The following is a 26,098-nucleotide window of genomic DNA, read 5'->3' on the forward strand; positions in this document are numbered from 1 at the left end:
TGCCAGTTGTGTTGGACTTTTTCTGTCATTTTATATATACATTATGTTTCAAACTATTTGTGTCATTTATACTCTAAATGAAAAATAATCTTATTCAGATTGTCTCATACAACTGCCAAGGACTTAATTCAATTGAAAAGCGAAGAGATGTTTTAGACTATCTAAGAGCAAAAGATTGTAACATGTATTGTCTTCAAGATGCACACTTTTCTGAAAAAGATGAACAATTTGTTAAGAATCAATGGGGTGGAGAATGTGTCTTTAGTTCCTTTTCTTCAAATCAAAGAGGAGTGGCCATTTTATTTAATAATAATTTTGAATATAAGATTTTACAAAGTAAAAAAGATCAAAATGGTAATCTATTAGGATTGAATATTAAAATTGAAGATAGCAATATTACTTTAATTACATTATATGGTCCAAACAGTGACAGCCCTGATTTTTATGATAAAGTTAGTGAAATAATTGAAGAATTTGATAATCATACAGTCATTGTGACAGGAGATTATAATTTAGTGCAAAATCAAGACCTTGATACTTTTAATTACTTAAATATAAATAATCCAAAAGCCAAGGAAAAAGTTTTAGATATAAAGGAAATTTACAACCTAACTGATCCCTTTAGAGAACTATATCCAGAAAGTAAAAGATATACTTGGAGGAAACCAAACCCTATAAAGCAGGCCAGACTAGATTTTTTTTAGTTTCACAGAGCTTTTATCCAAATGTACATGACTTAAAGATACAAAATAGTTATAGATCAGATCACTCACCTATTATTTTACAAATAAAACTTAATAACTTCAGAATTGGGAGGGGTTTATGGAAATTTAACAACTCTCTTCTATATGATCCAAATTATGTCCATATTGTTCAAGAGGTAATAAATAAAACTAAAGAGCAATATGCTTCTCTTGTATATAATCGAGAAAACCTAAACTTAATAGACTCTAGTGAAATTGAGTTCACAATTAGTGATCAACTATTTTTAGAAACATTGTTAACTGAAATAAGGGGGAAAACAATATCATATGCTTCATTTAAAAAGAAAGAAACAAATAAATCAGAACATTTGTTATCTGAAGATATAAACAAGTTGGAAGAAATAACCCAAACAGATGAAATTTTGGAACAGATAGAAAAAAAGAAAACAGATCTTAGAATTCTCAGACAAAATAAAATGAGGGGTCAATGCATAAGGTCAAAAACACAATGGGTAGAAGAAGGAGAGAAACCTTCAAAATATTTCATAAATTTAGAGACATAAAATTATGTAAATAAAACAATTCCTAAATTAATTGATAAATCAGGAAATATAATTGAAAACCAAAAACGAATTCTAAACGAAGCGAAAAATTATTACAAAAATCTATATTCCAAAAATGAGACAATAAAATCTATTAATCTGAGCAATGCTTTACCCCATAAAGATATACCAAAATTATCTGAAAATATGAAAGAGTCGTTAGAAGGGGAAATATCATTTATAGAATTGACTGATGCAATTAAAAGAATGAAAAATGAGAAAAGCCCTGGATCGGATGGATACACAAATGAATTCCTAAAATTTTTTTGGATTGATATAGGTAAATTCATACATAGATCAATTAAATATGGCTATAACCAAGGGGAAATGTCTATTACCCAAAAACAAGGTATTATAACTTGCATACCAAAAGGTGACAAACCAAAACAATACATGAAGAATTGGCGGCCAATTAGTCTTTTAAATAATATTTATAAATTAGCATCAAGTTGTATTGCAGAAAGGATAAAGTCAGTTTTAACAATCTTAATGCCCTCGTCACACTGTCCCGATTTTTACGCCGATGGCAACACGATTATGGAAATTTTCAAAATCGGGACTAATCGTATCCAGATCGGGCTATTCGTAGTGCCATCTTTAATCATCTTAGAACCATCGGCCACTTTTTCTAGCCTTCAGGGACAACTTCGGGAAGGGTTCTAAATTTTTTAACATGTTAAAAAATCCCCGAAGGTGCGTCCGATGTTGAGGGTTCGTATTGAGTTCGTATCACCATCCTCACCATCGTAATGTCACCGGGAATGCATCTTTGAACATCGTATTGCATTCGTGTTTTCATCGTTTCCATCGGGCAGTTTTGACATTACGATGTCTACACGAATGAATCACGAAGCTACCCGAAGGTCTTACGATGGCAACACGACTTCGTGAAGACCTCGTAATCCCATCGTGTTGCCATCGAATAAAAGTACGAAGGCGACAAGATGGAACTACGACGGCAATAAATCCAGCTAAATGTAAGTTAATTTTCGCGCTAAAATACATTTAAAGTGCCATGCGCGATATGTACTGGTCAGTCTAATACGACAGTTAAGAAAGACGTTCACAAAACATGGAGCTCATATCATATGATTCTATGAGAACAAGAAAGGCGACAGCGTTGTTTCTATTAATTCAAATGGAACAAGAAGAGCAGCTATTACAGGCTCAGGATTTACTTTTACAAGTAAAATATTATTTTTTGTCAATTTTTCATATCAAGTAACATAATGAAAATCATAAACGCGTCTCGTACACCAACACTGCAGGTACACGTATATAGGGAAACCAACTTTTTCTTCATTATTCTGATTTTTTTTATGTATCGTCTGAGTTGTTGTCACACGAATGTTTACTCCATAACCATTTTGTTTTCTATATGTCATATTTTGCCGCATTTGTTGCTTTCCCCACGTCCTTCCTTTTGTCTATATTATTATGATATTCTCCTGGAAAGAGCTCTTTTTGAATAAAAGGGGTCAACGAACCCATTACCTTATCTTTAAGATAGATCAGTAAACATGGGCATAATTATGGGTGATTATTCAGACTAGTGCACACATTTTACAGTTCAAACAAGGCAATGCCGAGCGTGGCATCTCCTCGTATGTAACATATTGGGGACAAATATGGATATATGTATATCGGCATATAATTTAAATGCATCGTAAGATGTACACGACGGTTTTTAGACATCGTATGGCCATCGCGCCATCATCGTAATCCATCGTGTAGGCTTCGGCTGAGATATGAAGCTTAAATTCCCGTCTTCGGTTAACCTTCGTATGTCCATCTTTTGCAATCGTATATAATTTCGGCACCATCGTATAGACTTCGTTATTCATCGTACTTGCTTCGGTCACTTTTTGGTATTTTAACGAGATCGGGACCAACTTCGTACGAACTTACAATTTTCGCATTCGGGTGTCCATCGTATAGAAAAATCGGGACAGTGTGACGCGGGCATAATTAATAATGACCAGACAGGATTTATACCTGGTAGATTTATTGGTGAAAACACCAGACTAATATACGATTTACTACACTACACTGAAGAAAATGATATCCCAGGCATTCTCCTCCTCATTGACTTTGAAAAAGCTTTTGATACAATATCCTGGATTTTCATAGAACAAGTTCTTGATTTTTTCAACTTTGGATATTCCATAAAACATTGGGTTAAAACTTTTTTTACAAATACCAAATAAGCAATAACGCAGAATAATTTTCTATCAGATTTTTTTACAATTGAAAGAGGTTGCAGACAAGGGGATCCTTTATCCCCTTACATTTTCTTGTTATGTGCAGAAATTTTAGGAATTTTACTTAGAAAAAACGAAAATATAAAAGGTATTACTATTGAAGACTCAGAATTTTTGATATCACAATATGCTGATGACACCACACTTATTTTAGATGGTTCACCAGAGTCCTTAGATGCATCTCTTTGTGTTTTAGAACTATATGCTGAATGGTCTTGTCTCAAGATGAATTTAGAGAAAACAAAGGTAGTCTGGATTGGGAAAAAGAAATATAGCCAAGATACAATGTGTGTAAAGTGGGGATTGGAGTGGGGTTCCAACAGATTTACGCTCTTGGGTATTAAATATTCAGTAGACTTACAAGAAATGGAAACGCTAAATTTTGAACCCAAATTTAAAGAGATAGAAAGAACAATGAAAAGCTGGTCTAACAAAATTATACTTATCTCCAATTGGAAAAATTACTATAATTAAAAGTCTTATAATTTCAAAGCTCAATCACCTATTTCTAACTTTACCAAATCTTAATAATGGACTACTAAATCAATTCATAAAAAAATTATTTGATTTTATTTTGGATGGTAAACCAGACAAAATTAAAAGAGAAACAATTGCTCAAATATATGAACTGGGTGGGCTAAACATGTTAAATCTAAAACAATACATCAAAGGATTAAAACTAACTTGGATAAGAAGAATAATCAAACAAACTAATAATTATTGTAAGTTACTAACTTGTACTGAAAAAATTGAATTAAATGAATTATTCTTGGTAGGTCCAAGAACACAAGTAAGAAATCCTTTTTGGCAGGAGGTTTTTAATGCTTGGACTGAACTACAAACCAAAATAGCTATTAAGAACGAATACGATTTTATCACATCTAATCTTTGGAATAATAAAGAAATTAAAATTGGGAATCAAATCCCTCTGTATAAAAAATGGACTGAAAAGGGCGTCTGGCTAATAAATGATTTAATTGATAATGATGGACATTTAATGAATTGGCAGGAATTTAAAAAAACATATGATATTGATACCAACTTTCTTATATTTCAAGGAGTAATGTCAGCTGTTTATTCCTATAAGAAAAGTCTTAATATTAAAAGTAATCAGCTTATCAAGCCTTATGGGCCAATTATACCAACTACTATTTCTATTTTTATGAAATCTACAAAAGGATCAAAAGACATGTACAATGCTTTAAATGAAAAAATAACAAATATCACATCACAGGAAAAGTGGTCCTTAATCTTAAATAGACATAATATTATTTGGAATAAAATATACAGACTTCCGTTTTACATTACTAAAAACTCAAAATTACAGTGGCTCCAATACAGGATTAATCACAGAATTTTGGGAACTAATAAATTACTCTACAAAATTAAAGTCTCACAAAACAATAAATGCACTTTCTGTTCGGACTCAATAGAAACTATTGAACACATATTCTGGACATGTCCAAAAGTTTTTGATGTTTGGGAAGAACTTAATAAATGGATATATTCAAAAGTCCAAATTGAACTACCACTTAATTTAGATATTGTCTTATTTGGGATATTAGAAAAAACAGAAAAAAACTACATAAGAAATCTCATAATACTATTAACTAAATACTATATATACAAAACAAAAATGCAATGTGGACAATTAAATAGTATAGCCTTAAAAAATTATCTTAAAGAAAATTTGTTTATTGAAAAAATAATATTTTATAAAAATAAACCACTGCAAAGAGCGTACACCTGCTGGAACCCCTGGCTCCAACTAATAGAATGATTTTATAAGTTAACTTTCACGTTATAAAAATATCTACCCAATCCATGCTACCTCAGATTAAGATTTTCAATTGTTTTTTTCAAATTATTATTAATAATATTCTATGTTTATAGAAGGATTCAAAATATCAACTTTATGTACTCGATTTTGCTGATGTATTATGAACTTATTCACTATTGTTAATATACATGTAGTTCTTTGCCAATAAACACATTACAAAAAAAAAAAAAAAAAAAAAAAAAAAAAAAAAAAAAAGAATAATGACAGCATTACAATAAAAATAGAACTCCTAAAATGGACTTCTTCTTTCACAGGTAACACCTGCCTCATATCACAGGATCATAGAAAGATGTATCGTTTTGAAAGTTTCAGCGAGGAGAAGTTGGACCAAAGAGTATTGTTAGCCTTTGACACTGCAGTGTGTGACTTTACAAAATCACTTCCATTTCGAAATCCACACAAGAATGAATAAATACGGACGAACATATAATAAATGAGTTCTGCCATTTAAAATTTGTGTCAAAGCCGTTTACCGGTATTTATTATGCCCTAATGTAAATGTCCATCATATACATGTTCAAAGACATTTTAGTCCATAAATTCGCATATCCATACCGTTATTGTACGAAGTACTATGATTTACTTTGTAAGACTATCTATAGAAGAGACCGAACGAGTTATCACACATATTCACATGATACATTTTTACAAAATTACAGAGAGATTTTTCGGACTAGCAATTAAAAAATAAAAAAAACGACCATTTTTAGAAAAAAAATCTCAAACAGCACCGATCGGTCATAAAGTATGATTATTCGTACCAGATTTACTGGTTAAGATTGATAACTGCTACAGGACCAATATTTAGAAAGTTATAAGAGATACTGGTTCGAATAAGGACATCACTCTAAAAGAGGGGCGAAAGATACCAGAGAGACAGTCAAACTTATAAATCGAAAATAAACTGGCTAAAAATGAAAAAGACAAACAGACAAACAATAGTACACATGACACAACATAGAAAACTAAATAATAAGCAACACGAACCCCATCAAAAACTAGAGTGATCTCAGGTGCTCCGGAGGGTAATCAGATCCTGCTCCACACTCCACATGTGACACCCGTCGTGTTGTTCATGTTATAACAAATCCGGTAAATAGTCTAATTCGGTAGGTCACATTCATGAAAGGGAAGGGGATTGTATAAAAGAGATGCAGGATAAAACTGTCTATGAATTTGGCCTCTGAGATCTACAATTTCTTGGTTTAACGAAAACGACTTTACCACTAAGCGGTAAAATGTCGCTTTCCGAGTTTTGAAATAGCGAATTAACGGGTGAGCCACTGATGTATTTTGTCCTAGTCACCATTTTTTTATATTAATTTTCAATTGATCATGTGCAAGTATATTCATAGAAAAATATTTCATATAAAAAGTTATTATTTATAATGGACGATACGTAGTCATATATCTCAAACATATACATATAACAGCCCATCCAGCGTGTGTAGTTTGAACTGCACCAAGTAATCTACCTTAAAGTTTTCTTGTTATCCCAATTCTTTCCCAAGTTATTCACTTTTTCCAACATGTGCTGTGGACAATTTTGGTTGTAGTAAGATGTTGCAGATATGCCTTACGTTTTGGAAAGATAAACTAGTAGCTCATCTCTAAATCTGTTCCGTGAATCCTAACAATACGCTGTGACACCGACAGAAATAATTACAATCACGGACAACAACTTCTAAACAGAAAGTAAAATTGCACCATCAACCTCGATTTTGTCACGAGAAACAACAAATATAAATTTAATCAGAATTTGATCCAGCTCTCAAATAACACTGACCCGACATAAGTTGCCAATTTCTATTTAATGAACGACCATAATGGCGAAACCACAAACGTGAAAGTCTACGATTCGCTAATATCGAACGGAACTTCTTTTGTAAAAATTTACAATATATTAAAATTTGAAAAGTATTCGTTGAACATTTTGAACCTTTTGCACGAAAGCAAGTCTAACTTTATCTGCAATTGAGTTACCGGATTCTACGGTTGCAAACGGTTACTCCAGAAACATTCTGAAAACATAAACTCTAACGTGCAAGCATATACAGTTTAATTTTATGTTTCAAATATTTGCCATATATATGATTGAAAATGTAGTTAGTGTATATAAAGCCAAACATATTTTGAAAAGGTCCACTTCAAAGTATTTAAGCATTGAGTTATTCTTATAGGTTAAAGAGTAAGCATAACGAATAACCTCACACGTATATGATTACTATAACATTATACAAAGGCGGGACGAAGGATTATCAGACCGCAGCATTTATTATTTTATTTACTGAATTATAATCACAAAACCTAGTTTGTCTGATGTTTGTGTATATATATTAGTTTAAAAGAAACATATTCAGACAGATGATAACAGAGTAAGAAACAAATTTGCTAACATTTGATTGATTTTCTTTATTCCAAACAAAACATCCTTTCTACCTAGAACACACTACACAAGTTAGTTCTCGACCACTGACATACTTAGAACAATCTAGAGAACCGCATAGTACTTCTACAGGTGTAACCATAGCCTGGTTTTCTCTACTACCTGAGCCTGGGATTTGGACTGGCGAACCATCATAACAGATATATTCAGTTCTCCGTCTGTTCGCTGTAGACATTTCTGACATGAGATAGCCATTGTACTGACTCGTCCATCCTGGCGGACACGTTAGTCGTGCTGGAACCATTAAAATGGAATTACTGTTAATGGTCTGGCAGACGACACAAGCGGAATCATGATCTTGTAAGTACGAAGGATAAGGTTTTCCGGAACTGGTTTCCATCTCCACACCTACTATGACAGCTCTTTTGTTATTAAATGCTGCAGAGTAGTCGCCCCACTGCGGATTGGTTGGTAGACAGAGGTAATTGGATCCAGAGCCACCGAAGTTATGTTTAGGTCCCGACATGTAACCTGTTATGTACAATATAAATATCATTTCATTTCAGGTGAATAAAAAAAGAATATCATTATATATTATGACTTGTAAAGCTTTAAACCAAGAAAGAAATCAGTTAATGAAATTTTGCTTTACATTTGTATTTAGTGTAAACATTTTTTATAAAGGAAATCGTTATGTATATCTCCCTAAATGTATATAGGCTTACTTCCTCAATGAATATAATTTTTGTTCACTCAGAATGTCCTTCCATTTCAGTTGTGAATCATCACTGATTTTGAAAATTCTACCAGCTTTAAGCATCTTTTGGTAATTATAATTTGGTAGAATGTTCGAAAATGCGCAAACTGTTTTTAAAAATTCAAAGAATTTGTATGAATCTATAATGTGGCAAATTTTTGTACATGTTGAAAAATATTTAGAAAACGGCACAACCCTTCAAAAAATTCAGGTACAATTGACTCTACATTTTAAAAAATTTGGCAAAAACTGAAACTTATTTGCAAATAAGAAAGTGTATCCTCCTATTACATTTTTTGCATGAACCCCCTGAGTGGTTCATGCTTATATATTGGCGAGTTTTGGATGTGTCTATGGGCCACTCGATATCTCTCGGCCGGAAGTCAGAAGAAAATTCTCGGAACGTCTCGAATGTTTTCGGTCATTTATACAGGTCTTAACAGGTTGTTATCTACGTCTTTGATATGGTCTCTTGATGGCCCTTGACGACGCAATTATATTTGTTTAAAAAAGACCACTGTACACTGTGTGTATCTGGGTCAATTATAACGTGGTATTGTCTGTTGTCTCGATAACATGTAAACTAATTATGTTTGAAGATTCAACCACGGGATACTGTGTATTTCATCATAGACTTACGGAAGATATCTTTCTGGTTATAATATTAATATTAGGTCGGAAAACAGAGAGAGTTTTCTTATAAAAAGTATTTTATTCAATCAGAATCAAAGAAATATATACACAATATATACTGTATTTATGTTTCTGAAGAAACTAACAATGATTGAAATCAGAATATTTTCAGAGTTGCAATTAAGAAATAAGTATTTTATATGACAAGATACTCTGCTTTGGTATTTTTAAATATTCATTTGTAAAGAAAACATTAAAATTAAATCTAAATAAATTCTTGCATCCTACCAAAAAAAAATTGTTTATAAACAATAATCATTATATTTCTACGTTAATTATTTCATACCATTTTAGTATGTAGGTTTTATGAGTAATTATTATTATTTTTTTTGCATTGTAATATATCAATAAAACGGAAAGTAAGATAAATTTATTAAATATTAAAATTTTAAACGGTCGTAAATAAAAAAGTTCTTGTGTGTTTTCAATTCATAAAGCATGATTTTAAAGCCTTGCAGGTCACAACAACCGTAAAAAATAATTTACAATAATCACAACAAAATTCAATTACAACCATAATATTGATTATTTTATACTGTTTTAGTATGGATTTAGAAGTCTTTGCTTATATTTTGTATAGTAATATATTCATATAGTGGAATGTTAGAATTTAAAAATAGATTCATTCGATAAATAAAATGTCCATCCGTAATTACTGGACGTTCCTGTTTATTGATATTATATATATTCAAAAGAATTTGAAAAAAATACTAACAGGAACGTTAGTTTATTATAGAATTTTAATTCAATTTTTGTTTGTTTGTTTTAATAGTTTAAACTTATAGCATCTTCATATTTGTACTATGGTAACGGTTTGAAAATTTTATTCATTGACCTCCTTGTGTTGACCAACAATCCTACACGTCTTGATTGGTTTGATTTATTCACATTATAGATCACATTTCAAAAGCATTCTGTCGGTTTACGTTCTCAATTCCGGATAAAATGTCAATGAATCCGGAGTCAAACAATTTAATGTAGGCCGTTTGACATTCGAACTAACTATTATATTAAGATATGCGATGACGCAAATGCGTATTCTTTTCCTGAGTATCAGTGAGGAGCTTTCTATTTATTATTTCGTGCGCTAAAGTACTACTTGCATGCAATACTATTAAATTCACTACATGCGCCTTTCAAGCACGGTCATCATTACTAACGGTATTCTGACCTCGAGTTGTTTTTCTTTTGTTCCTTTTTTGAGTCACGTTCCTATTATAAACTTTGACCTTTTTGAAAAGCTAAGGATTGTCTTCCCAAGGAATACATTCCTTAACTTTGAAATATATTTAACCTTTTAACTTTTTTCATTCGAGCGTCACTGATGCTTTTTCATACATGTGAACCTCCCGACGGGAGTACAATAATCCCGTTTTCAGGGGTCTCCTCCCGTCCTCCCGTTTAGGAGAAAAAAACTCCCGTGTATGAAATATTTCATGAATGGAAATTTTCAGCCGCCATATTTGATAATTATTTACTACTGTACAGGTGTAATTGACACCTGTGTTAAATTTTACCTGTAAATCAAAGAAGATGTATAATTATATGGCTTCACTTGACAGCTTGGGTGTCAAACATACTGGTAATCAACGATGTTTACCTCTGACTAACTGCCGTTTATTGGAAATACTTGAAATACATTTTTGTTACTTCCCTTTGATTTATCCTGTTTTCAGTGATTTTGCTTTTAAAAATGTAAATTGTAAAAATACTATAAATGAATGATATTTTAATCAAATAATCATAAAAGGATGGTAATTAAATGAATTTAAATGTTTTGGGACAAATAAAAAAATATAAATTTATAAATTATTTCAGCAATCTAGAATTCTTTTCAAGGATTAAATTAAAGTTTATTTTTAAGTCTGTCTGACAAATATGTGAAATATGTATTTTACCGACCGTGCGAGGGCTGAAAGGCCAGCCAAGGTCGTTAAACACTTCCATATATATATGTGAAAGGAATGTAAGTACATTTAAACTGAATGTAAATGCGTCTATAAAGATAAAAAAAAAAAATGTAAATCCGTCTATTTTATTCCTAATAAATCCTTGGGGATGAGAATTTATTGTTTTAGCTAAAGACATCAAAATTTTTTACACTGTTTGAGTCTTTTTACAAATATGACTTTCTTAATGCTTAAAAGCCATGCATTACTATTGTAAGTGTTTGTTATTTTTTTAATTAATTTATCATGTTACAAATATACATGTATAGCATATTTCTTTCTTATTTGTCTATACAGTTACAATGATATGGAGATGGAGACATGAATACAAATCTGTACAGATAAGATAAATACATATAATGATTTATTTGCAAGCAGTGAACAATCAATTATCAAAAACAAAACAAAACAAGTAACAGATTTTTTTTAATATTTTATTTTCATTCAAATAGAAAGGCAATAAGGGTACTATAAACATATTACAAAAATTGATGGAAATTTGAAGAAAAAACACAATTTCTACATCATACGGTTACATTTACGACAAAATTTATGTCGATAAAAAACCTCCTGATCTGAGTCCTAATCTCCTGACCAAAATTTCCAAATCTCCTGATCTGAGTTTCACAGTCCATCACATGTATGCTTTTTTTGTAGACTTAACTCGTATCTGGCGTACATCATTTTAATTCTGGTATATTTTTATATCTAAATCTTTTTATATAAATTGTTTATTTTGAAAGTGTGTAAAGGTATTCATAAACTCCTGAATTAAGAAATTCTTCGGCAAAACTGAGTTTCCCTGTAGAATGTTTGAATTGATTTAAGTAAAATCAGGAAATCCTTAAAATTTGAGATGTTTCATGAGACCAAAATAAGTCTCTACATAAGAGGTCCGAACCCATTGCATGCCTTAGGTTTCACCGCATACAACATCTACCATAAGTAAAGACAACTTCAAATACGAGTTGAGAATATAAAGGCATTCATGTAGAAATCAAAATATAGAGATATGATAGATAAAATAAATGCATCCAGAATTTCCTGATTATATTTGCAAACTGAGTGCACAAATTTATAGTGCGATAGGTTTGTGCGATTTGCATAAGTCATCCGGTTAGTAGAAATTAGGATTTGCCAAAGGGTTATAATCGGAAAAATTATGTACATTCCAAAGTAATAATTAAAATAGTCGAGCTTTAAAATAACTATTCAAATAGAAGCTGTAAATATATACTTTCAACTGGCTTCTTCTATTCACAGTCAATTATTTCAATTCAAAAGCAAACACAAATTCAGCAACAATCTTTTGGTGACCCGGCAGTCAGCGGTCTTAGGTTCATGTATTGCTTTTCTTTTTTTTTTTTTTATAAAGAAAGCAACTTGTTTATACACATATAGTTTTAGATTTGATCGTGTGATGAACAATCATCTTGATTAGAATTTGCACTGAATATTTTAATTTTGATTGTATACAAAAATGTTGTAAGGGTACGGTACGGTTTCAACAATGGTGTTCATTTTAGTGGCAACTTTGTTATATATATATATGAAAGAACCAGAAGAATTTCACACTAGTAGTAAGATATAGATTTTTGACGTGGACTTGGTGTAATAATGACCCTAATTCGTTAATTGGTTTAAAATCAAAATAAAAGTCATATAAAACGAGTGACTTTTGAAAAATGATGTTTATCCAATTCTTGAACCAATGCATGTATATATCATAAACATAGTCTTCTGGGCATGATTTTATCATTTTTTAAGCAAACATATCTTATAATCGTCAATATTTTTTTCTCTCTGTCTGTTATGATGTGAAAATATGGCTGCTACTTAATTGTCGTGTTTTGAAGCCGTAGTTTACCGATTGTCACCTTAGAGTAACAATCAACAAAGAAGCATGTGTAGTTAGCACGTGTATAATTATTTTTTTTAATTTGAGGTTTCATATGACTTTAAGACAGAACAAACATTCAAAGCCTAAATTCTTGAAAATAACTTTGTAACGACTAAAGACTGACAAATCAAATATCAGTTCTATGTTTTTACATAGCGATAAAAGAACAAAAAAAGTACTAGGAATTTCAAATGTCCATATTTAAGTATGTTACATGAAGTAGCCTAGGCTTACACAATGACTAGATGAACAATCTTATAGATATTAAACCTACCATTATAAACCTTTTCGCTCGTAGGTGGACACTCAGAACGACCCCATCTGGTGAATGTAGGTCCATTACCTGAAATCAGTCAATACAGTAATTAAAATTTTACAAAGACTGGAGGGAAAATGTGTACATGTTCGAAACAATAATTATCATAGTTTGTAGCAATCACAATGCCCTTTCACAGAATTACATAATCAACAGATGTGAAACTAAAATATATTTTTCATTGCGATAGTTTCTTACTGGGAATAGGGGGGGATAAAAAAACGAATATAGTATAGCTGGAAGAAGCGGCCTTTAGCCTAACAGAGTTCTCGAAATCTTATTTTCCCCTGATGGTCATTGGAATACATCTGCTGGTTCTCACTATTTGCAAAATTGTGGTGGTCATTTAGAAATTTTGGATATCAAAACCTTTGGACCACCACTTTTCAAGAACTCTGGCCAAACGCAAAAAACAGTTTCAATCATAGCAAACTGTTCCTCAAGAGCAATATGATATATTTGATGTTAATTAAAGGGGCACTGGCTGTCAAAATCATGGTCACAGATTTGTTTCAAATTCTCATATTTGATTTATATAAACAATGTAAAACATTTATCCAAACTACCAAAAGTCCAAAAGAAACAGTTTACAGAGCATGGGGTAGAGAATATGTAGATTCGTTTCATGTGAATTTTAGTCCAGACGCCATCTAATTATCTAATTAACTATCGATTTGACCTCAAATGACCATATAAGCGATGTAAACATAATAAAGATATGAATAGATTAAACCAACACGTGCAATTAGATTTTTATAGGTCTGTTTGATTTTATTTTATAGATTAAACATATATGTTTCTCATTGTTTTTAACCGTATAAGAACCATTTTATATGGATCGAATAAGTAATTAAATGGGTTACCGTAGTTTCACGTTCATTGTTGACATTCTTTTTCTTTAAAAATAACCAGTACACGTACAATGCATGCGTTGTCAATCTCTAGCTAGGGGTTAAACTGAAGTTCACATGAATACGGATTTAATGAGGTTGACAGATTCATTGAAGAAAAAAATGTATGTGGTTTAAATTGTATTACTGATGAAATAGAGAATGAGTTTGATATCTACTTAAAACTGTTTGTGTTATTATACGCAGATGATACAGTGTTATTTTCGGATAATGCATCCGATCTGCAGTTGCAATTAGATATATTCTTTGAATATTGCAGTACCTGGAAATTAAAAGTTAACACAAGTAAAACTAAGATTATAATTTTTTCTGGTGGTAGATTACCCCAATATATTAACTTTATATATTACGGAAATGCATTGGAGATAGTCAATGAATTGACATATCTTGGGTTGAATTTTTCAAGAACAGGTAGCTTTATGAGTGCTAAGAAGATTTTAGTTAGAAAAGCAAATAAAGCAATGTATGAAGTATTGAAAAAGGGGAGGTTGCACAACTTGTCAGTGAAATCACAATATGATCTTTTTGATAAAATTGTGAAGCCAATTCTCCTGTATGGGTGTGAGATTTGGGGTTTCAGTAATACTGATATTATAGAAAAAGTGCACCTAAAATTTTGTAAATTATTATTAAACCTTAAGAAGTCGACACCCAATTTTATGATTTATGGTGAACTTGGTATTTATCCCATGTCTTTATATATACAGCTGCGTATGGTTAATTTTTGGTCAAAAATGGTTAATGGGGATGATAACAGGATTGCTAAAATACTATACAAATACGTGTTCTTGAAAAATTCGGACAACCAATTTAGGTCAGATTGGTTGAAATGCATTAAAGATATATTAGATAAATGTGGATACAGCAATATATGGTTGTCACAAGGAAATTTTAATTCTAAGTGGTTGGGTATTAGTTTAAAACAAAAGTTATTTGATCAGTTTCAACAGAAATGGAGAGCTGATATTGACTGTTCGCCAAAAGGTTTGGCCTACAAATTGTATAAACAAAATTTTGAATTTGAGGAATATCTGAATATTTTAAATGATAAAGATAGAATAACATATTGTAGATTTCGTACGGGTAACCATAAGTTACCCATCGAAACTGGTAGATGGAATAAGATTGAGCGAAACCTTAGATATTGTAACTTATGTCATTGTAACGAGATTGGTGATGAATTTCATTACACTTTGCAGTGTAGTTCTTTGGCAAATTTTCGAGCACAATATTTGGATACTTTTTTCTTGCACAGATGTAACATACTAAAATTTGAAAAACTATTTCAGTTAAAAATTAAGAATAAGTTGAAAAAGCTGTGCAAATTTATCAGGGTTATAACTTTTCAAGTGAGTCTTCCTGGTTAATCACCACTCTTCTTTACTATACTGTTTATCATGTATTATTTGATATTTTCATCTCATCTTGTCATGTGTGTTTGTGTTATGTTATATGACTTTTGATGAACTTCTTTGTACCATTGTATCTTTATGGTGTTTAAGAAATAAAGAATCTTGAATCTTGAGACAGATTCACTTGCAAGTGAATTAGCAAATATCAATGTTTCTTCAAATATCAATGTTTCTTCGCTTAATTTGATAAAATTGAACTATTTTGGCTGCTAAAAGCGAATTATTATTTCACTATTTCACTTTCATTATTGATTTAACAAAAAAAATCTTACTTTAGATTTTTTATGTATCTCGTAGCTAGTACCCCTTTAAAGGTTATACAACAAAATAGTTTAAACATATAAAGTTCTTGTTGATAAATTGTGAGTTGTAATGGGTTGACGACGGTATGTGTAATAGCCCCGAATGGCAACATTTGTATAATAGAAAAGAAAGCATAAGGGATATCCATCCATGACACAACATCATTGTTTGCACAGCAACATACACAAAAAGCAAAGGACAAGCGCTCTTATTGCTGTTATTGCTTTTACCTGCTACTGTATGAGTACTTTGCAATTTTAAAATGTACGTTGTAGATAGTGGGTTAAAAATTTACAATATTGTCCAATGGATCCCGGCACATGGATGGATGCGGTGAATAACATTTAGTTAGTGCAAATCGATAAATTATTTATTCTTGTTTTAAACGATACTTTACTCAACATTAATTTGATGTTTTAGAAACAATAATTTCATTTACTGCATAAATTATTCTTTTCCTACATTTATTCAGGGTTTTTATGTATGATAAATATCTGTTGTAGTAAATCAGCACAAATCAATATCGCATATTGCAGAAAATGATACCTGTAAAAAAAAAATGTCGAAAAAAGATTGTAGACATCGTATATTGTTTTGTATCTTGGCATGATAGTACTTTTTTTTTTTTTTACCTCTGAGCTGATAATCTGATCTGGAGTCAATTTCTTCTAGAACTTCCTCTAAGTTATAACCATGACACTCAGATGCCAATAACATACCAGTCCATAATATCAAACACTGGCGGAAATTTCGGAATACTAGACCCTAAAGGAAAAAAAAATATCAGTTTCATGAGTACATGCTCTTTATATTGCATGAGCGTGAGGGGTTTTGACGTGTGAAAAATGGACATCAAATATTCAATTTGGTGTATTACTATTTTTATTCGTCCAATAAAATCTTTGTGTATATATAATGACTTTTATATCTGACAAATTGTATTCATTAAACACCCACAAAAACAAAACAAAAACAAAAAATACAAGCGAAAGAAAGATATATTACCAAAACAACTAAATAATAATAATATAGTAAGCATTACCTGCTCCATTTGTTGAAAATATTTATCTGTTGGACCTGTATAGTTAAGTCTGTATAGTTAAAGTCTGTAGTTCAAAATGCTTCAGGCAAAAACAGAATTTTATTATCGTTCAGATATCATCTGTGTTATGGATGGATAGATGCAACAGACTCGCACCAATTAATTTGTTGACGATATTTACATTACATATAAACAAGAAGATGTGGTATGATTGCCAATGAGACAAGTCTCCACAAGAGAACAAATGACCCCACAGAAATATATGTTTTATTAGAATCTGATTTTATTCATTCCTTACTTTCAAGGAATCGATATTAATAGAGAGGCATTTAAAAATTAGATGTGGTTTCTCAATAAAATGTAAAATTCATGAAAACTAGTGCATTTCGTTACAACTTCCCAGCTAAGGAAACGACTAGACTAATTTGATATATTCGTCATATCTTGTTTTTTGACATAAAATTGTTATTTAATGCTTCTTTCGGTTATTTTATAGAGCTGTTAAGGTGTTGATCGTGCGCACATTTATAGTATGAAAAGCGTATAAAAATAATGCGTTTACCATTGCTTATACAGCACATTAAAGTTACAAAAAGAAGCATTAAATTCTTAAATAAATTATTTACATTACTTTATCAATTTTAGTTAAACAACTTGTAAGTTTTGTTTCAAATGAAAAAAAAAAAAAACCCAAACCAATACAAAATCAACGTTAGTACCGATAAGATCTGTATTAGGGATAAGGCAACGTCCTGTCCGTATACAAATATAAACATGATATAAAAACAAGAACAAAAGAAAAATATATAAAAAAAGGACAATATAATATAATATAACATATAAGTAAAGACAGGTCTGAACTGAAGTGTGAAAAATATATGTTGTGAATCTATGTGTTATTCTGATAGGGACTGAAACCGATTTCTTTATTTTACTAGGGTGAAATTTAAGGCCATCATCACCAACCAATAGAAGCTCAATTGATGATCGCATATTTTTTTAATTATAAGAACAATGTTTCTCTTGTTTCATTTAGAAAAGGTTAAGAGTACAACCTTCAACAAAAGACTGCCACTGTAGGGAAAACGGTACTATTACATTTTCCCAGCATTAGGTTGGCCTTTTGTGTACCAAAGACAGGTGAAGGAAGTCAACTCAGGAGGGCTGTGATTGGATTCAAGATTCAATATTTTATTATTTTATTTTATTTTGGATGTAAGGGTACAATATATTTTTTTAATTTATCTATGAATAACTGCAGTGTGTAAATTTACAATATAAATTTTAAAACCTATTAAAATATTTTCTAGAGAATTATTCGAAAAGGCTTCCAAAATTTCATAAATTTGGTGTAAAATGACGGTGGGCATGGATAACATAAACCAGCTTCGTTTGAAATTGGTCATGATACTATTTGGCTTCAATTTTTAAAATAGAGTAATAAAGTACTAACACCACACATAACTGTTTTATCCAGGTTTTTATTATGAAAACTGGTAGATTTAGAAAATGTTAGTATTGTCGCCTATGGCAGAATAAATAGTACCGTTTTCCCTGTATGCAGGATAATGTTTAATAATAACACGGTACAGATCAGCATCAACATTACTGAAAATGTTTCTCAAACGTGAATGCATACTGTTTAGTTTCTATTACAACAACTAAAAGTTGTAGACTGGCTATATCAATTTAGTTTTCATCTTTAGTTTAAATGTATTTAAATTGCGGCAGTTTGTTCAAATGATCAACGAGGAATTGTTTCTCCCCTTGTTATTCAAATCTTTTTTTGTCTTTTTTTTTTGTTTGTTTTGTACTTTATAAATGATGAGTGGATGTACGAGATATTAGGTGTTTGTATTACTATACTAATCGTGTAGATGTGAATATGTCACTGATAAGAATATTACAACTTGTGTTTGTAATGTCTATTGTGTCACAGATATAAAAGCAAAAGGTAAGTTTTATATTCAAATATACTGTGCGAAAAAGAACTAATGTAGAAATATTGAAGTCATGATTTATGGATTATGGAACACCCATCTTAAACCTAGACAAAAATATCTGTGTTTGATTTAGCATGTATCATGAGTATAGTTTTACAAAAACTATTTATCATATTCATCGTTTAAAATGACAAAAAAAAAAAAGCCGTGTACTGTAATTAAAAGATGACCATAAACACACCTGCATAGCAGCTACTATAGCAAATGTGCATATTGTTCAAATCTTCATTGTTTTTATTAGTTATGTATTTTCATATATTTTGGCCTAAAGCATCCCTGATGAGACAATATTTGTCGAAATGCGTAGTAAAAGAGGTACAATTAGACCTGTTCATGTAATTCAACCATTTTGATCGCCCAGTATATGTAATGTTGAAGCATATTGCATTCAGCGAGTTTTGATCGATCACTAACAAAAGGTAGCCATTAAAAAGGTTACTTTTATGCAGCTGCATAACATATTTAAAAGAATAGCATTGATTTTGGTTAGTACAATAAATGAGGCATAACGAGTTAAACGTACAAGAGCATTTTCTATTATTGTTCTTTTCTAGATTTAAATAATTTTGTTTTAAAGGGGACACTCTTTACTTAATTTAAAGGAAAAAGAGACAATCGTTCGTTCCGAACTTTCAAGTTTCCTTTTAAGACTGTGTGATGTTCCTTTAGCCATTTCTTCTCGGTTGTATAGTTCTTAGCTCATTCATTCTCAATACCAGTTTCTGTAGTGACATTTTCAAACTTTAATCAAATTATGTTAAAGATGGTATTAATGAAAATATATTGTGTGGGTGTTTGGATATACCGTAGAATTCTAATAAATAGAGAATATTATATGACCTTTTCAATATCACACCTGTATCAACCCGAGACATCAGTAATAAATAGAGAATATTATATGACATTTTCAATATCACACCTGTATCAACCCGAGACATCAATAATAAATAGAGAATATTATATGACATTTTCAATATCACACCTGTATCAACCCGGGACATCAATAATAAATAGAGAATATTATATGACATTTTCAATATCACACCTGTATCAACCCAAGACATCAATAATAAATAGAGAATATTATATGACATTTTCAATATCACACCTGTATCAACCCGAGACATCAATAATAAATAGAGAATATTATATGGCATTTTCAATATCACACCTGTATCAACCCGAGACATCAATAATAAACAGAGAATATTATATGGCATTTTCAATATCACACCTGTATCAACCCGAGACATCAATTATAATAAATAGAGAATATAATATGACAGTTTCAATATCACACCTGTATTAACCCGAGACATCAATAATAAATAGAGAATATTATATGACATTTTCAATATCACACCTGTATCAACCCGAGACATCAATAATAAATAGAGAATATTATATGGCATTTTCAATATCACACCTGTATCAACCCGAGACATCAATAATAAATAGAGAATATTATATGACATTTTCAATATCACACCTGTATCAACCCGAGACATCAATAATAAATAGAGAATATTATATGACATTTTCAATATCACACCTGTATCAACTCGAGACATCAATAATAAATAGAGAATATTATATGACATTTTCAATATCACACCTGTATCAACCCGAGACATCAATAATAAATAGAGAGTATTATATGACATTTTCAACATCACACCTGTATCAACCCGAGACATCAATAATAAATAGAGAATATTATATGAAATTTTCAACATCACACCTGTATCAACCCGAGACATCAATAATAAATAGAGAATATTATATGACATTTTCAATATCACACCTGTATCAACCCGAGACATCAATATAACCACGAGAGCTCTACTAAGTATACAATAACAAACGTTATACAACATCTTTGATTTAGCAGTAATGTTGATGTAGAAATTTCCATATTAACTCATTTATCCTTTGGATACACGTAAAGGTTATCCCCTTAAAACCATAGTAAGCACTTTGAATATTGTTTTTTTTATCGATATTAAAATAATTAAAAACATAAATAAAAACCATAAAGTCCTACATACTGTCAGTATTATATTTCTTTATTGTTGGAGAACATGATATATTTATTATTTGAACTAGGTTTTATAAACTGCGGGTACTCTTAGATCAGTACTTTGTGTTAACTGTTTTCGTGCTTTGTGAAAATCTGATGCAAATCGATTGAATGACACAAGCCCAGAAACATGTTTAACCAATCTTACCTCATTCTTTAGATGCTTATCGCAAATTTAGAGCCTGTAATTCAGTGATTGTCGTTGATTGCTGTCTGTAATTTAGTTTTCGTTTTATCATTTTTATATGACGCTTTGTAAACAAAACCATATTCCTATTTCAATAAGATTTGGGGTGCACGTGAATGAAAATTGCAATTGAATGAACTTCGGAGATCAGAATTAAAAAATTCAATTTTGAAACAGTTGGGTTTCTAGAATATACATGCTTCATCAAATTAAAATATCTGCTTTTCGAGCGTGTCTTTTTATCATCGCTTTGAAATACAAAAGGTTTGAATTTTCTTATTAAAACCGAAATATATAATTCTCATGTCATGTTCAAAGCTACTTTAAACACAGGTATGCATAATACGTGTCAATAATGTACACCTTGCATTATATTTGTCAACATCTTAATCTCCCATTATACTTGTCAACATTTAACATCTTATATTATATTTCTCATTATTTCCAAATTTACCTTACATTAATCAGCAATTTACACCTCGCATCATAATTATATTTGTCAACATTTTTCGGCACATTCATTGAAACATCAACACATTGGAGAAAAAGGACTACTAGAGTCATTTTCACAAAAATCTTACGAATAAGATTGATCGTAAGTCATGAACAATTCAGTGAGGTCGACGTTGTCCGCGCAGCCGGTGATATCGCTCAAGAATAAACAAAGTTAACTGCAATCCAATATATAGCCATATTTAGCCAATTTCCATTAAAAGAAGAAATGGATGTTAATTATTTCGATTGTCATCTTTCGGACTCTAATCTTATCTTTTAAAATGTAAAATAGCAAAAATACCGAACTCCAAGGAAAAAGTAAAACCGTTTTAAGTCCTTAATCAAATAGCAAAATCAAAAGCTCAAACAAATAAAACGAACGGAAACAACTGTTATATTTCTGACTCGGTACAGACATTTCCATTTCCAGAAAATGGTGTATTAAACCTGGTATCATAGCTAGCTATAAATATCTAACTTGTATGACAGTCCCGTACTCCACATGTAGTGCACTTGCTGCATGGGTAGGCATAATGACCTTTAGCTTTGCATTTAGCACACGTGAATGTTCAAGCCTAACACTTTGTAGAAGTAATTCAACTGTCCACGAGAAGGACCGCCACATGCCAAACACCCAGCTCCATCTGCTTGGGGTCGTTTTGGATTATGACATGTATCATTCATGGCACTAGCTGAATCTCCTACTGCACTACTGTGACTTTGCACTGCTCTTTCTGAGCAATAAATGATACAGTCTCTTCTAGTGTTTTTTCTGCATTGGGGTCACCTAGCAGGTCATTTATAATTTCTTGGTCTACAATACCTATCAATGAATTGTCTTTGATGATCTCATCAATATAATCAAATATGTGGTTGCAACTTGGCACGTTGTGTTATACTGGCAAAGTGCTTCTTGACCTCTGAGACTGGCAAAACAGTACAGATATTTTCCCAGGTAATTGATTTATCCTGCTCAATCTTCTATGTACCAGTGTGCTCTATTCTTTGACTTACTGTCTTTTGATAGCATTTAGAATGTCATGTTTGCGACATCAATTTGGTTGACATGCATAATATCTGTAAGAAGATTAAGGCAGTGGGAAAGACATTGTCTGTGATCGCCATCCATATTTTATACATTTTTCACTTTCTGGTAAATGCCGACCATTAGTCTGGATCACATTATGCAGCTGTATTATGTGGGTTAATTTTTACCTGTGCGTTGCTGGTTGAGGAAGAGTAAGGTGGATAAGTTCTGTCAAGAATCTGGACAGCATGGGTGAGAGCAGCTGCAAACGCTTTATCCAGGTCCTGGGGTTTCCAATCACAGCTGTTTATAGGGCACTGTAGAACTGGAATATTGATAAATTCACTTCGTTTCACCTGTTTATCAGTCATAAATGAGAATCACCATCTTCCTAGGTTTATCTCTTTAATTGTATGGATGACTGATACTTAAAATGAATATATACACAGTACATTAGTAAATGGTTAGTTAGGAGGTTACATTAAAAGGGAACTAGCTACGAGATATATACAAATATAATATATAACTTTTTGTGTTCAATCATTATTGAAATTAAAATAGAGTAATGATAATTAGCTTTTAGCAGCCAGGATGGTTCAATATTAACAAAAGAAGCTAAGAATCATCGATGGTGAATCGATCACTTGCAAGTGAATTCTTCGACATCATTGTATCAGTACTCGTGTGACTTCGATTCAACCCCATAGCTAAAGACGGACTACGCATTAATAATGTGTGTTCATTTATTAAAATAAAAAGAATTTCAGCATTGAAAGTGCATTAAAGTTAAATCCTTTGATTGATTCGATAAAAAATTTCATTCATTCATGTAAAAACGATGATTAGATATATTTTAAACCTATATCAGGAAATTAAGCAGACCTAAGAATAAATCCTATTGCACGCGTTCGCTATCTTTTTATGTCTATATTTATGTTTATATCGCTTTTATGACCTTCGACAGTTTTCGGAGGTAAACTCGATAGTTATAAGATGGCGTCTAGACTAATATATAGACAAAACGATGATACATATTATTGAGCCCATGCCCTTTAAAACTGTTTATTTTAAACATTTATTGTTGGATATACGTTTTTGTATGTTATAATTCAAATATGAGAATATGAGTCGAATCGTTGAACAAAAATTTGGCAGCCAATGCCGGCTTAGTGGCACCCAATCAGAAATGTTCATATTTAGCTCAAATATTCAAATATAATTAATGTTTGGTTTATAATACATGGTTCTATTTATCCGATTATGAACTTTGTCTCTCAATGTCAAATACAATATCAAGCAAATTATCTTAAAGGGGCACTAGCTGTCGAATTCATTTCCACCGATTTTAATCAAATGTTCATATTTGATTTATAACAATGTTGAACATTTATACAAACTATTAAAAGTCTAAAAGAAACAATAAACAGAGCAAGAGCATGAAAATACGTAGCTTCGTTTTGTGTGTATTTTAAAATTGAGAATAGAAATGGGGAATGTGTCAGAGCGACAACAAACCGACCATAGAGCAGACAACAGCCGAAGGCAACCAATGGGTCTTCAATGTAGCGAGAAACTCCCGCCCCGGAGGCATCCTTCAGCTGACCTCTTAACAATTATGCATTTCAGTTCAGTGATTATGAACGTCATACTAAACTCCGAATTATACACAAGAAACTAACATTAAAAAGCATACCAGACTAACAAAGGCCAGAGGCTCCTCCGATACCTCTAGCCAATGTAGAAAAACAAACGCACAACAATACGCACAGTAAAATCAGTTTAAGAGAAGTCCGAGTCCGATGTCAGAAAACGAACAAAAGAAAATAAACAAAATGACAATAATACATAAATAACAACAGACTACTAGCAGTTACTGACATGCCAGCTCAATACCTCAATTAAACTGATTGAAAGATTATGTCTTCATCATATGAATATCAGGCACAATCCCTCCTGTTAGGGGTTTAGTATTATACCATCATGAAATATATGAGAAGAACATAACCCGTGTCATGCCGACAATTGTTTTTAGAATAAATGTGTTTAAGGAGGCTCGCGGGTACAAAATTTTCAGCAACATTTTTTGTTTTCAATACAAGTCTTATTTATTACACTATTAGTTATAACTTTATGATATGGTACAAAAATCAACCAAAAAAAAAAATCGATTCGGTTTGGTCCCAGATGACTTTTAAAATATTTATATCATTGAAAAAGCTCAAAATTATCTCCCTATGGTGCAAAAATGTCATTTTTTGGCATTAAAATTGAAATATCTTTTTTAACTCATCGGTGACCTATATTTTTTATTGTTGTTTTCAAATAAGCTGTACATCAACTAAATTGTGAAATTTAATTGATTTCTGTAATTTAGTTCTTTTTTTACTTCGATATTACCTACATTTCTCCTATTAGTTTAACAGAAAAAAAAGGACTTTAACAAAAATGTATTCTTTTTTTGGAGGCAGATTGTGAGCTTAAATGAACGGTTATCCCACTTTTTTAATTTCATTTTTCTATTTAGTATATGATAAAGTTCATTTATAGAAAAATATACCGAAATCCTTTATGTAAAGAAAAAAAAATTTACACCCGCGAGCCCCCTTAATTCCGCTGCAAAGACCCTATAAGTGAATCAATATTAAATCCAAAATATGCAATCTTTAATGACCTGACAACAGTATCGTAACTATATCCCTTCTTAACAAGTCTGTTTAAAGGTTTTGTTAGCTTTTGTGGTGAATACTGCTATTGTGTTTTGTAAAGAATATTGCCATAAAAGATTGGATGTGAAATACATGAACGTATAAGATGTCTGCATGTAGAGTTATATTTACGAATTATTTCCTTGTACCGATGATAAAATTTAGTAAATGTTTTTTGACTAGTTTGTGATATCAAAAATCCTGGTGTTATAATTTTTCAGTAAGACATAAATTTAGTCTACTCACCATCTTATTAACTATCGAGTTGACCTCTAAAGTCATCCGGATGACCATATAAGCGATGTAAACATTAACATAGATATAAATAGAATAACTCGTGCTGTTTGGATTTTCTAGGTCTAATTAATTTCATATTATAGAGGAAAAATAAATGTTTATCATCATCGTTTTATCCTTATAAGAATAATATTTTGTGGATCGAATCGGTAAATCAAATGATTTACCTTTGTTTCACTTTGAATGTTGACATTCTTATCCTTTAAATAACTTAACACATAAAATTCA

General features: G+C 31.2%; 1 protein-coding gene and 2 long non-coding RNA genes across 4 annotated transcripts in view; 2 read left to right on the forward strand and 1 right to left on the reverse strand.

Moving 5' to 3' along the window:
- LOC143067440 (uncharacterized) overlaps window positions 1–5,860 on the forward strand; it is a 10,749-nt gene extending 4,889 nt beyond the window's left edge. Inside the window, exon 2 of the long non-coding RNA XR_012975949.1 lies at window positions 5,662–5,860. This is a non-coding gene — a long non-coding RNA (uncharacterized LOC143067440). The remainder of the gene's footprint in view (window positions 1–5,661) is intronic.
- Window positions 5,861–7,804: 1,944 nt separating this feature from the next.
- LOC143067444 (uncharacterized) lies at window positions 7,805–26,062 on the reverse strand. Of its 2 annotated transcripts, none has more exons than XR_012975952.1 (4): window positions 25,820–26,062; window positions 16,667–16,799; window positions 13,367–13,435; window positions 7,805–8,324 (listed from the first exon to the last, which is right to left on the reverse strand). It is a non-coding gene; the product is annotated as an uncharacterized LOC143067444 (long non-coding RNA). The 2 variants fall into 2 exon arrangements; XR_012975951.1 differs by lacking the exon at window positions 25,820–26,062 and adding an exon at window positions 17,077–17,171.
- The window catches only part of LOC143067443 (monocarboxylate transporter 12-B-like), a 44,088-nt gene continuing 36,964 nt past the window's right edge, over window positions 18,975–26,098 (forward strand). The window contains exon 1 of the mRNA XM_076240720.1: window positions 18,975–19,030. The gene's annotated coding sequence lies outside the window, so the exon portion shown is untranslated. The remainder of the gene's footprint in view (window positions 19,031–26,098) is intronic.

This window comes from Mytilus galloprovincialis, chromosome 3 (genome assembly GCF_965363235.1).
Source record: "Mytilus galloprovincialis chromosome 3, xbMytGall1.hap1.1, whole genome shotgun sequence".
Classification (NCBI taxonomy): domain Eukaryota; kingdom Metazoa; phylum Mollusca; class Bivalvia; order Mytilida; family Mytilidae; genus Mytilus; species Mytilus galloprovincialis.